This window comes from Meles meles, chromosome 13 (genome assembly GCF_922984935.1).
Source record: "Meles meles chromosome 13, mMelMel3.1 paternal haplotype, whole genome shotgun sequence".
NCBI lineage: Eukaryota > Metazoa > Chordata > Mammalia > Carnivora > Mustelidae > Meles > Meles meles.
The window spans coordinates 22,072,824-22,086,724 of NC_060078.1; the positions used below are offsets into that span (position 1 = coordinate 22,072,824).

Sequence of the window (13,901 nt, forward strand, 5' to 3'; positions counted from 1 at the left end):
ACCCCAAGATCATTATTCGAGCCCAAATCAAGAGGTAGTCGCTTAACCCACTGAGCTACCCAGGTGCCCTTAAAATCTGATTTTTAAGAAATGCTGGTCATCTTTTTTCAAACTTCATGTAATCCAAACAAAATCTCTGCAAACTGGATATGGCCCCAGGATTTCTAGGGTATAGTTTCTGGACCTTCTGGGCCTTTACCAGCCCAGCAAATACAACAGCAGTAGGGTAGGAATTTGAGGTAGCGAGACTTTTTAAAAATCTGATTATTGCATCTGAAAGAGAGGAGACCAAGCTACCTTTCACAGAAACAAGGGTTCATGATGGGTTCTCCACACTCATGGCAGGTTTCTTGGTGGCCTATTCGTGATAAGAACAAGGATGATACTTCTGGCCATGGGAAAGACAGCCAGCTCAGCGTTTGTGCAGGGGGTACGGGTATACTTGAGTCTAATTCTTTAAGTCTTTGGGGCTAATAAGGGCATGGTGCAACTGGAAAGAGCAGATTTGTCTTTTTTTTTTTTTTAAGATTTTATTCATGTATTTGACAGAGACAGTGAGAGAGGGAATACAAAGCAGGAGGAGCGGGAGAGGGAGAAGCAGGATTCCCGTTGAGGAGCTTGCCCAAAGTGGGGCTTGATCCTAGGACCCTGGGATCATGACCCAAGCCAAAGGCAGATGCTTAATGACTGAGCCACCCAGGTGCCCCCGAGCAGGTTAGTCCTTGGTGAATGAAATCAGGAGAATCGAAAGCTATGCTTTCCTTCAATCTCAAACTTGGTTGAACCTGTATAGAAAATAGTGCACAAGATGGTGCATGGAGTAACAACTCCTGTTTACTGTTATGGGACCTCTGATGTGTTGTGGATTCATTCATTCAGGCACTCAACCTACCTGTGGGGTGTCAAGCAGTATTCTGTGTGCTGTGGATACAGCAGAGAACAAAACTGGATCCTTGCCCCAGGAAGTGCAGTCTGGCATGAGGACCCACTGGGACTGGGTCTTTTTAAAAATCCAGTAAATCAGGGGCTCCTGGGTGGCTCAGTCAGTTAAGTGTCTGCCTTCGGCTCAGGTCATGATCTCACTGTCCTGGGATCCAGTCCCAGCCACTTCGAGCACCCTGCTCAGTGGGGAGCCTGCTTCTCCTTCTCCCTATGCTGTTCCCCCTGCTTATTCTCTCACTATCTTACATAAATAAATAATATCTTTAAAAAAAAATCTGGTAAATCACTGTTCTTTCCCAGTTCCCAGAGTTATGCCCTTGCTTGACTTAGGGGTCAGAAGGGAAGTGGCAACTGAGGATGTCAGGGGAAAGGAGATAGGGAGAGCACTTCTGGGATATCAACAAGAAGTTCTGACATAGTCTTGGACCAAAAGTCTTGGCAGGTGGATGCCTGGGTGGCTTAGTTGGTTAAGGAGCTATCTTTGGCTCAGGTCATGATCCAGGGTCCTGGTGATCGAGTCCCATATCAGGCTCCCTGCTCAGCGGAGAGTCTGCTTCTCCCTCTCCCCCTTTCCTCTGCTTATGCTCTCTCTCAAATAAATAAGTAAAATCTTTAAAAAAAAAAAAAAAGGTCCTGGCAGATTTTCCTTCCTGGGTGCCTCTTACAGCCTAGGGGTTCCCACCGGCCTTTAGAATTATGCCCTATTTTGAACTGTCTGCATTTAATCCTTTTAAAGAAGTAAAGACTACTGGACTGACTACCAAGGGTGTTCCTCAGAGTCTGTTCTGTTCTTAATTTTGTATTGGTACATTGTCAGCCACGTTACCACATAAGTAAATTACACCATCGCTTCTTGTCACCATTATTGAAAGAAGTCTTTTGAAGTTTGACTCGTGGCTCAATGTCAAAAATATTTGCTTATGGACCATTTGGTCCTGACTTCATGAAAGAGAAGCAGTGCCATGTGACAAGGGTAAAATTATACACCCTTGGCTCAGTGGTTTAAGCCTCTGCCTTCGGCTCAGTCATGATCTCAGGGTCCTGGGATCAACTCCCGCATCGGGCTTCTGCTCAGTGGAGAGCCTGTTTCTCCCTCTCTCTCTCTGCCTGCCTCTCTGCCTACTTGTGACCGCTCTCTGTCAAATAAATAAATAAAATATTTTTTAAAAAATTATACACCCTTCCCTCTCTTAGGGCCTCCTTAACAAACCAAAAATACGAAGACTTATCCAGATAGGAAGTTAGGTTTTGGATTCTGGTTTCTTCAGAGACTCAAGGAATGAGTTATTATTTCTGTGATTTCTATTTCTGGACTTGCCACATATCCCTGCTGCACAGCCAAATGTGACCTGATGCTCATAATAATAAAGGAAATGAGCACTTTTTTATATGTCCTGGAGAAACACAGATGCTTATGTGTTTGGTGAAGTGGATCCCTCTTAGAAATGGTGAAAGAACCATGCACAGTACATTGCTATAACTTGGCAATACAATATGATAATACACTTCAGTTTAACAAACTCAGGAATTTGCTAAGAATATAAAATGAAACACAGAGCAAATATCAGAAATCTATTGTTTTTTGTTTTTTTTTTTAAACAGCAAAGTCAGTCAAGAAAAAGCTTAAATACATTTTTATAAACCTGCAGGCCAAAGACTAGTAGGAATATATAAGGTATATATTCAATCAATGCACACATGTAAATATATACATACACACATATAAATGCAAATTAAATCTTTATTTTCCTATTTTGGACACTTCTGAGCTCAAATGAACTTTTTCTTGAACTGCAGTCAAATTTTTCACTATATAAGTATAATATCAATAATTACTTAATACAGATAAGTATACTTCATTGAGTTTCCAATTCGGGATAAATGTGTAAGTGTCAAGGACGGGGAGTCAGAAATCCATAATTCTTAGATGGGAAGTTAGAATATCTGAATTCCGATCTCAGTTTTACAAAGAGAAGCTTTGGGGGCATCTTTTTTTTTTTAACCTTCTCAGGGGGCTGAGTTTGTTCCTCATAAGACGATCTTGGTGCAGATGTAGAGGCACTTTCCGTTTGTTTGGGATGTCATGCAAATGCGGTCTAGCCCCATTATTCAGGCAGAGTAGGCTCTCTGTACATGTGTTCTGCACTGATACTGAATCTTTTTTGGAAACAACTCATCTGACTCAGCATTTTTTTTTTTTTAACGTAAATTCTACCCACAATATGGGGCTCAAACTCACCACCCCCAGATCAACAGTCACATGCTTCACTGACTGAGCCAGCCAGGCGTCCCATCGGCAATCATCTTTAGTGGACAGAACTATGGGATGCTGTCAAATGGCTCCAGGCACCCATGTAATATTGGTATGGGGCCAACTACTACCAGACACTGTACCTACCTCATAAGGTGGTTAGGAGGACTGAGCTTCTCGAAGCAGTGTTCTTCTGCAGCCGAGCATGTGGTGAGGGTTCCAACTTTAGCAGTGAGAATTGCTAGTATCACCATGACAACGTGCCAGTTTCTGGGCTAGAATGCCAATTAAAACAGCCACGGTCTCTGCCCCTGTTGAATTTATCATGTAGGGTCTGATTGCAAATTTCAGTATGCACCAGGCCGGTCAGGGCCCACAAACATAAGAGGTGGCGGCTTCCCTGTCACCTGGACCCCACACATCTGGTTGATGCCATCTGGAAATGAGGGCTGTTGTCAAATCTTGCATCTTAGGAGAAGCTGGGAATCTGGGTTATCATGTGAAATGTCCGTACTTACAAGCACCGACAATGAATGTCAGCGGCAAACAAACGAGTGCTTTAGAGGCTAAAAGCAAGGGCATACTGGATGCTGGCTGGAAGGGTCTGCGTACAACTTCCCGACATGCGGTTGCAATAGTCCCAATTCCCCACTATTCTGGGGACAGCACAAACCAGACGAGGGCAAAGATCAGTTAATCTTTAATTCCTGGCCCCTCCGCGAAATGCACAGAATTTCTGTAAGCTGGGAGTTTGCAGGGCACTACTGAACGTTAGGGACTCTAGTGACCCCAGAGGCAGAGGCTGGAACAGGAGCGGGGAGGAGGCTGGGGTGGCCAGACGCCCAGGAGTCAGCCGGTTACCTTTTGCCAGAGAACACAAGGACACTGCAGAGCACAGATGGGTGAAGAGTTTAACACAATTTATTTTATGCTTAAATAATCGACTAGGTCATCCAGTGTATGGTTTTTCATACATATGTCATTAGAGCTATGTGTCAATGAATGCTGATTTTATATGAATATAATCAACAAATTAAAGGATTTCACCAAAACCCAAATAAAAATGCCCTTGAAAACACAGCAGCCTTAGTAACCTAATATGACACTGCTAGAATGGTTACAAATGATTGCCTTATTCAAAGGTGTCTACGTCTTATAGCCAGTACACGATACAGTAGGAATTGTACAGCGTGCTGCCATTCTACTAGCTACGAATTCCGGTTCAGTCCATTTAAAATTTTACCCCCAACTGGGGCCTCTTATGAGCACCATCCACCTCTAAAGCGGCAAGCATTACCCCCTTTTAAGCACTAACAGCACCCCCCCCAAAGCAACTACCATATAGGGTTTTTTTTTTTTCATTTTTAGGTCATTTCATTGAAAAATTGGCAATAGCAACAAATATTAGATGAAGGGCTTTGTGTTTACAGATAAAATCTTCTGTGTTGCAGTATACTGTAGTGTTTGCAAAATTGGAAAAGATTTAATCAAAATAAGGTGATACACATGCATCAAAATATTAGTATTCTGAAGAAAAAATTTTTTCACAGAACTACAGAATTCCTCATTTGGGGAATTATTTAAATTGCAGCAGATTTTAAAGATTTGTTGTTTTTCTTTTTTTAAAATCAAGCTAGCAGGTTTGCATATACAAACATTATAATTGCTAATATACAAGAATCAGTGAATATTCCCCCCACCCGAAACCCCTCCCCCATCTTCTAGGGTGGTCACTTGAGACCCCTAGTACGTTAAATGCATTTGCAATATTCTGTTTGTGTTCTAAGAGGCAGTGCCTTATCAACATTTATTCTATTTTTCTGTTAGAATTTATACAGTGTTATTATTTACAGCAAAACTATAGATGTTTTAAAAAAGAAACAAATAGTGTTTATACCCTGACAGTTGGGTCCAAGAAAAATAAGGCGAGCTGTTGTGGAGTTAGTAATTTTAGTGTTTTTCTGGGATTTCATCGTCCCGTCTTCTGTCCCTTCTGTTGGCAGGAATTTCTTCCTTTTGTAAATGACACCAAATTACTTAAGATAAACTGTTAACAGCATGGCTTCTTGTATATACACTGCATTGCTAATTGCACACGGGCCAATCCTGGGAACGAAAGTGAATTTCCATGCTCTGTAAATTGCCTCATGCTAAACTAAAATGTGCGTAGTTTTCTTTTTTTTTTCTTTTTGCATAAAAAAAAAATCATGCCATTAATGTGTGGAAGCAGCAAACACACACACCCTTCTCCGTGAATTGTTACTTCCTGCTGACATATCTTCCATGAATTTCTCAATACTGGCAGTAAAAACACATGATCCTGTGGAAAGAGAGACAACGGGTAGTGAGTTTAGCTTGCTTGCTTGCCTTCCGTTTTTGTTTTGTTTTTTAAAGAATTTGCCTAAGCCTTCCTGCCATTCAACAGAAAAGGCTGAGAGAACCGGGCGGGGCGTCCACTTTCTAATGTGGGGGGTTTCACAAGATTCTTTTAACCAAGGAGATCTGCTAGGACAAAGCTCTGAGGTGTACCTGAGAGCCCTTTGAAAGCAGTGACATTTTCTAGGTAACCCCATGCCCTCCACAGCACACTGCTCCCTGGATTTGCTGTTTTGTCGGAAAAGACCCTCTTCAGGGCTGCCATCTCTGATCAGGTCATCAGGTACTTGGGAAAGCCACTTCCAGCCCGTTGGACCTTGTCTTAGCGATAAAATGAAAAGACTGACAGAGGTGCTGTATGGGATTTCCAACAACATCAAAATATCAGGGGTTTGGGGTTCTCATGAGCATAAAGGACTAGGGATACGGACTCCAGATAGATTATTTCAGTAACATCCGTATGTTTTATAGTAAGTGTTCACTCCCCAAAGTGCAACTCATCTTTCAAAAAGGGAGAACAGCATCATTCCTTCATTACTCTGAAATTGCTTTTCCATCCACAAATTAAAATTAAAGACAGTCTCGCGCTGCTGCAAAGAATACTTTCCCTCCTCCTGCCCCCACATCAGTCACGACAAGATCGACTCATTGTATTTGAGCTTCTTTATGGGGCTGATAACATCTTGTCTTACTGGATAATCATGGCATAAAGTATCCGTGTTTTACCACCAGTCAGTATGGTCAAAATAAACCAACAATTTTTGCTCTGCACTCTTTCTTCATAAAACAAAGGTTTCCTAAGTATAGTCCTTTCTCCTATTTCAGTGTGAAAAGGTGACATGCCTGAATGCTGGCCTGAGAACAAATTCTAACCCCAAGAAAAAATCTGAGTAAGACAAGAACAGTGTTGGGAACAGCCATGCTCACTCATTAGTAAGGAACAGACTATTTCTACAGTGTAGGGACGTCTTCAGAAACTTGCTTCTGTTGGGGCCTTTGTGTCCTCGGTGACCTTGAGGTTATTTACTTACTCCAGACAAGTTTCTTTTCCTTTAAGATGGATCACCCAGGATACCTTGGCTTAGGTCAACATGTTAGTACAGCACTTCCTCTGTCTGTTCTACTAGGTTCTTGCTTCCCTTTTTTGTATGAAAACTGCTACTAACCTCCATGCCCCAGGTCACTAATGCTTGGAGCCAAGAACATCAGAGTGTCAATCAATTCCTTCTGGGGTGATTTCTCTATTGGCCCCCTCCTCCCATGACTCTGCCGAGGTAGTAGAGAAGGAAAGTGACTCATTTGGCCAGACTGTGTCCCAGAAAGTGGGCAAATCCTAGTAAAATCAGGATTTTCACCCCTGTTAATACCACTTACTCCTTAACTTCTGGGCACCAGGGTTCTTAGATGGCCCTATGATAAGGTTACCACAGTGTTCTTCCTAGGGAGGATCCTCAACAATCTTCTCTAGTTGAAGCCCTCCCCGTGCTGCCCACACTCTGTGCAGCTTAACTGATATATAATTTATATGCCATACAATTTATCTATTGTAAATATAGTCTGATAATTTTTTTTAAAGATTTTATTTATTTATTTGACAGAGAGAGATCACAAGTAGGCAGAGAGGCAGGCAGAGAGAGAGGAGGAAGCAGGCTCCCCACTGAGCAAAGAGCCTGATGCAAGGCTTGATCCCAGGACCCTGGGATCATGACCTGAGCCAAAGGCAGAGGCTTTAACCCACTGAGCCACCAAGGTGCCCCTGTAGTCTGATAATTTTTAGGAAATTTATGTAATGCAACCATTACAACCCAGTTGAACTTGTTTTGCATCCTGTCTTCCAAAAGCCAATCCAGTTTCCCAGGTTAATCTTGCAATAACAAGCAAGGTCTTCCTCTTATCACCTTAAGGCAGGCAAATTTTATGTTTTATAGAAATATTGGCTATGTTCCTATACTTTTTAAAATGCTATTCATTATACCCATTTATATTCCAGTAGGATTTAGGTGATAGTTCAAAAGAAAAAAAAAGGTTGAGAGTGAGTTCCCCTTGTAAATCACTCTTGTTCTTGGTCATGCAATCAGAGTGTGGAAGGTCATTGATTGGACAAAAGAATTTATACCAAGTACAGCGGTCTACAAAAAGGATGAGTACCTTTTTGTGACGAGAGCGCCATCTGATGGGAAAGTGAGGGGGCAGAAGCCACCGAAATAGAATTTGAGTCCTTTTCCCTTTGTGGGTTTAGGTAATAAATCTGAGACAGAAGCCTCTGCATTTAGGAATCTGTCTTTGGGTTTTGCATGTTTTTCAAACCCAAAGATAGTAGAAACCAACTCAGAAAATAACTTTAGTCATTTCACTATAATTTCTTTTTTAATTTTAAGAAATATTTTTCATGTATAGAAAAACAGCTATGCAGTGGATTTTCATGGCAGTTTACATTTCACAGATGGAATGTTGTGCTTCCCATACCCATTTTCAAGTCAGGCATTTGCTTGAGCTTACAACCACCATTTCTTTCCTTCTTTTTTCTTTTTTTTAAATTTTATTTATTTATTTGACAGAGAGAGAGATCACAAGTAGGCAGAGAGGCAGACAGAGAAGGGGAAGCAGGCTCCCTGCTGAGCAGGTAGCCCAATAAGGGACTCCATCCCAGGACCCTGGATCATGACCTGAGCCGAAGGCAGAGGCTTAACCCACTGAACCACTCAAGGCACCGAGAACCACCATTTCCTTGTGGTTTCTTTGGCCCCTAGTCCCCATCTGAAAAACACAAATCACCCATCTTAGCTTGATACAGGAAGCTCTTGGCAGTTCAGCCCAATCAGCCTCAGTGCCTACGAATCTTCAGTGAAAAGCTTTGTTTCACGATTTCCAGTGGTTCTCAAACTTGGGTGAATGTTAGAATGAGGCTTTAAAACAAAAACAAAAACAAAAAACCCCAGTAGCCAGGGCACATCCCATGCCAATTTATTTGGAGTTTCTTGGGGTGGAGCCCAACATCAAAAAGCACTGAAAAAACTCTCTAGATTATCTCAATGTTCAAACAAGTTTAAGACCTAGTGATCTATTCTAGAACACTGCTTCTCAAAGCTTAATTTCCTCATGTATCACTGAAGGGATCTTCAAACGTGGATTCTGATTCAGGAGGTCAGAGTAAACCCAGACACGCTGCATTTCTAACACGACTTCCGGGGGGGGGGGGGGGGGGGTCGATACTCCACAGACCACACTAGGAGGAGCTAGACTGTATGCCAAGCATCAACACACTGGTTTCCAACTTCCTTTTCTTTGCTCCTGATTTTGTATCCACCTGGACTTGTACTTCTCTTCCCTAATCTCCGCCTGTATCTAACTCCTCTCTATCCTTCAAGTTTGTGTCAAATGTCATCTCCGTGCAAGTGCAGACTGTGCTCTCCCTAAGGAGATCGCTTTGTCAGGGTAACTCTTACTCATCTTTACTTCGCTTGTCACGGCTTTAGGAAAGAAAGCCTTTCCTGATACGCCTTCCTTAGAGCCTACTGAGAACAGATTTGTTACTCTAGTCCTTCTCTTCCAACCCATCTCTCTTCCCTTCCCTTCTCTTTGTCTCTTATTACAGAAGTCATGCGGCTATGAACATTTCTTTCCCAAGCACTAATTCTAGTTACTTCATGTAATCTTAATAAACTACAGTGCAATTTAAAAATAATTCCAAGTTTCCTTTAGATTTGTTCAACTACTACCAATAAGTGGGGCTTTTTTGAGTTTTTTTTTTTTTTTTTCTAGTGACTTGTGATTTTTAAAATAGGGCCAGTTAAAAAAAAATGCAGGGAAAATATTGATCTGTATTCTGGTTGTAAAAAACATAAAGCACTAATAAAGTTGTACAGCTATTCTTATTAAGTGTTATAGGCTAGGCACTGTTGTAGAGTGGCTTAGCTCATTTAATATTAATAACAATAAGGTACTATTATATCCTCCATTTTACTGATAAGGAAATAGAGCTCAGTGCTATAAAACATACACAAGTTTGCACACTTAGTACACATTACAGCCAGAAACAGAAGACAAGACACCTGACTCCAGAACCCTTGCTCTTCACGTCAAAGCCAAGGCTTTTGGTTAATGAGGGATTTTTTTAAACGGTAAGAAAAATAAAAACATGGGGTGCCTGGGTGGCTCTGTCGTTCCCAGGGTCCTGGGATTGAGCCCTGCATCGGGCTCCCTGCTCAGAAGGAAGCCGGCTTCTCCCTTTCCCACTCCCCCTGCTTGTGTTCTCTCTCTCCCTGCCTCTCTCTGTCAAATAAATAAATAAAATCTTTAAAAAAAAAAAAGAAAAACAAAACTATATCAAATATATCTATGCCAAATAAATTCAGGGAAAATCTTTAGGAGTGAAGAAATTCAGGCTGCATCTCGGACTTCTGGAAAGCAGAATCAGGAGAATCTGCTGGGTTAAAATCCAGACCTGTCATTGACTATGACCACCAGGGTTTTGTCTCTCTCTCTTCATTTGTTAGTAAAGAGGAATGAGAATGCTGGTCTTACTAATTTCCCCAGGAATTTCTCTGCATGGGATGTTAGTTTATACTTCAGAATACTTTCAGTTATCCCTGGTTTCTCAGAGAATGTCAGTGATGCTGCTGTTCCGACTTCTCCCAACGTTCCCTCCAGGGACCCCTCACATTGTTGTCTACCTGCTGCTGATCCAGGCTGGTCAAGGTGCTGTTCCAGGCTGTCTTAATTCTACTAACAGCTGAACTTACCCAGTGCTTATATGGCTTGCCTGTAGCTATTTGAAGTGATTTACTTGTATTAACTCAGTTAATGCTCCCAACAACTCCTCGAGGTATGTTATTCTTATCCCAGTAGAGGTGAGGAGATTAAGGCACAGAACCTGGCTAAGTTCACGTGGCTCGTAAGCTCCCTGGCAATTCCCTCCACTCAGGCCAATTCACTTCTCACCCAAATACCAAACACGACCGCACTATGATCTCTAGCTCAGAGTCCTCTCCCTAACCATTGACGAGTGTCAAGGGTCCTGCGTGCTGACCATCTACAAAGCTACTTCATCACCCAGGCTACATCAAGCCCTAATTTTGTTTTTGCAGTCTTAGGTTCTATGGTTTTGTTAAATGATTACCTACGTACAAGCAACCCTGTTGTCGTCAACTCCCACCCTTCCCTCCCAACACAGCACTCATCTAGTTCCTCAAATCTGTTCTCTCCGTTTCATTCTCTCTGCCCCAGTTCAGGCCCTCCTCGGTGTCTCAGAACCGAGGCCCTTGTGTTCCGACTCCATTCTCCCTCTATTACTGCTAGGGTTACCTACGTCTCATCTGACCATACTATTCTCCTACACAAAGCCTCCAGAAGTGCCCCACTGTATCCAGGACAAGGGCCAAACTCCTGAGTGAAGCTCGCATGACCCTCCACACCGCCCTGTACCAAATGCTATTCTTTCTACAAAAACTAGTTCAAATACGCCCTTCCAAGAAACTTTAGAAGATCTCCTCTCTTGGAGGTAACTGTATCTTCCAGTGGATGCCCTGAGCATGTTGTTTCTATCTTTTATTACATTTATGTATTTCGATTGGTGTGACTTATGGTCCTGGGTGCCCCTTGGACTAGACTGTAAAGTTACAACGGGCAGGAGTTCTCTCAGATGATAACGTCAAACTGGAGAAAATGTCCTACAGCCTTGTACCCTCCCTACCACTTACACAGTGTGTCACAAGCCTTTCCACCTAGTGCTAAGAAGTAAAGGGGCTCTAAATGCACATGGTCACCTATTATAAAAGCTTGTTAGCTCATCTACATTATAGGAACATTTCTCTCATCCATTGCCATGGAACTGCATGGACTGAGGGATCCTGAGGTAAAACCAAGCAAGGATGCTGGAGGGCTGTCGGCGATCTTAGATGAGAGGATATAGAAGAGTCTGGAGATTTCTATAGCAGAAGAAGTCAGGACAACCTCTTAAGTCCTATTCCTCTTCAAAATCTTACTCCTTGGGACTCAGTCCTGAGCTTCTCCTTTGCTCCCCTTGACCCCCTCCCTGGATGATCACGTCTGTTCTATGGTATTCCACACTTCTCTCTTCAGGGAGCACTCTCACGATTTTTAGAGATCCGGCCCCAACCTTTCTTCAGAGCTCCAGATTTGTGTACCTAACACAGTACTTGGATGGCTCCCAGGCACCTTCAGACCCAAGTCCAGCCTGAAAGCTTGATGTTCTTTTTTTTTTTTTTTTTAAGATTTTATTTATTTATTCGACAGAGAGAGATCACAAGTAGGCAGAGAGGCAGGCAGAGAGAGAGGAGGAAGCAGGCTCCCTGCCAAGCAGAGAGCCCGATGCGGGACTCGATCCCAGGACCCTGAGATCATGACCTGAGCCGAAGGCAGTGGCTTAACCCACTGAGCCACCCAGGCGCCCCTTGATGTTCTTTTTAAAACCCATTCTGCTTCTGTTCCTTTCTCTCCTACCTGAATCCTGGGAGTCATTCTTTTTTTAAAAATTATTTCCTTTTCTTTTTTTCTGGGAGTCATTCTTTTTTTTTTTTTTAATTTATTTATTTGACAGACAGAGATCACAGGTAGGCAGAGAGGCAGGCAGAGAGAGAGAGGAGGAAGCAGGCTCCCTGCTGAGCACAGAGCCAGATGCGGGGCTCGATCCCAGGACCCTGGGATCATGACCTGAGCGGAAGGCAGGGGCTTTAACCCACTGAGCCACCCAGGTACCCCTCTGGGAGTCATTCTTGACTCACCCTTCTTCTCATCCTCCTGTCAAGCTAATCCACCTGTTGATTTTCCTAAAAGTACTGCTCAGGTCCTAGCCCTGGGCTTATGGCCTAGGGGGCCTGACCAGTCACCTTCGGTTTATCCTTGTTCCCCTCCAACCCATTCTTGACATTGCCTACGGGCTTAGAAAAACAGTCTGCTCAGGCTCTGGATTATAACCCTTCAGGGGCTTCACATTCTTTTAGAATGACATCAAAAGCCTGTCCTCTGGCCTGTGATGATGCATCCCTCCCTTACGTCATCTCGCGCCTGCCCCAGCCACCACCAGCTCACGGGGCGCTGGGGTGCATATCTTCTTATGTTTCCTCAACTGTGCTGGGCCTTCCCCCCCCCCCCCACCCCCGTCAAGGGCCCTGCACACGTTTTAACCTTCGTTTGGATACTCTTCCGCCTTCTCTTCATGGTTGGTCCCACCTACGAAGTCTCCGTTTAAATGACTTTTTTTTTTTTTTAAGATTTTATTTTTAAGTAATCTCTACACCCAATGTAGGGCTTGAACTTGTAACTCTGAAATCGAGTCACGTGCTGCATGGAGAGAGCCAGCCAGGTGCTCTAAATGTCATGATTTCTGAGTGACCTTCCCCAGCTACCAAAGGTCTAACTAGGTTTCTGCATTACTCTTTTACTGGATCTTGGATTTTATATTTTCAGCCCTCCAACATCTGTCCCATCTAGCTCCCCCTTGCAGGCTGAGACATTAGGAAGGACATCGTACATCTCCCTTTCCACTTTCAGACAGGTGGAAGCTCCCATATTTTTTGAAGGAATGAAAAAAATGAGTCACTTCTGGCTCAAAAGTGTTAAGTAGGGGCCCTGTTGTCACACTCAGCTTCCAGATGGCTGTGAGACGCTGAGCATTTCCCCCAAAAGAGGTTCGGGATACAGCTGTTCCACAGTCCTTGACAGTTTACACCTGGGGACCTTCCCTTGTTACAACCTTACTAATCAGCCTTCTACTGGTGTTCATGAAATAAACATTTGGAGATTATGGCTACCTTAAAAATGAAGTTCTGCTTTATTTTTAAAAAGAACAAAAATGAGTATTTTCATTGTGTAAGATATGAAGACATTTATTACCGTTTGCCTATGGACATCTGTTTGATTCAAATTTGCTTTTAGGTCTTTAATCATCATCAAATACTATTTAACTATGAATATGAGTAATAGTTAAGAACTTAGGTTCTGGATAAGTTCAAGTTTCATTCTTTTGTTCATCAGCCCTGTAGGACTTTGAGTAAATCATTTAACTTTTCTAAATCTCAGTCTCCTCATTAATAAAAAAGAGGTAGTAGTACCTACCTTATAGCATTGTTTGGGGGATTATATGGTGATGTATGTAATGATTTTACCTAGTACCTGGCATAAGTAATCATTTGCTAGAACATGACTATTATTCATAAATAATTTTAGAGTTATTTATCTCTAAATAAATAGAGATATTTATTTAGATATATAAGTGCCACAGAAAGGGCAGGAGGTAGAGTATCAGTCATCTTGAGTTTAAGTCCTAGATCTACCAATCAAGCTGTGTGACAGTAGAAATGTCCTTGACCTC

The 13,901-nt window shown here is 42.6% G+C and overlaps 1 protein-coding gene across 2 annotated transcripts in view; it reads right to left on the bottom strand.

The window, feature by feature from the left end:
* Positions 1 to 4,096: 4,096 nt before the first annotated feature.
* The window catches only part of ANK3 (ankyrin 3), a 687,858-nt gene continuing 678,053 nt past the window's right edge, over positions 4,097 to 13,901 (bottom strand). For both annotated transcript variants that reach the window (XM_046026934.1, XM_046026935.1), the window contains one exon: positions 4,097 to 5,513. The gene's annotated coding sequence lies outside the window, so the exon portion shown is untranslated. The remainder of the gene's footprint in view (positions 5,514 to 13,901) is intronic.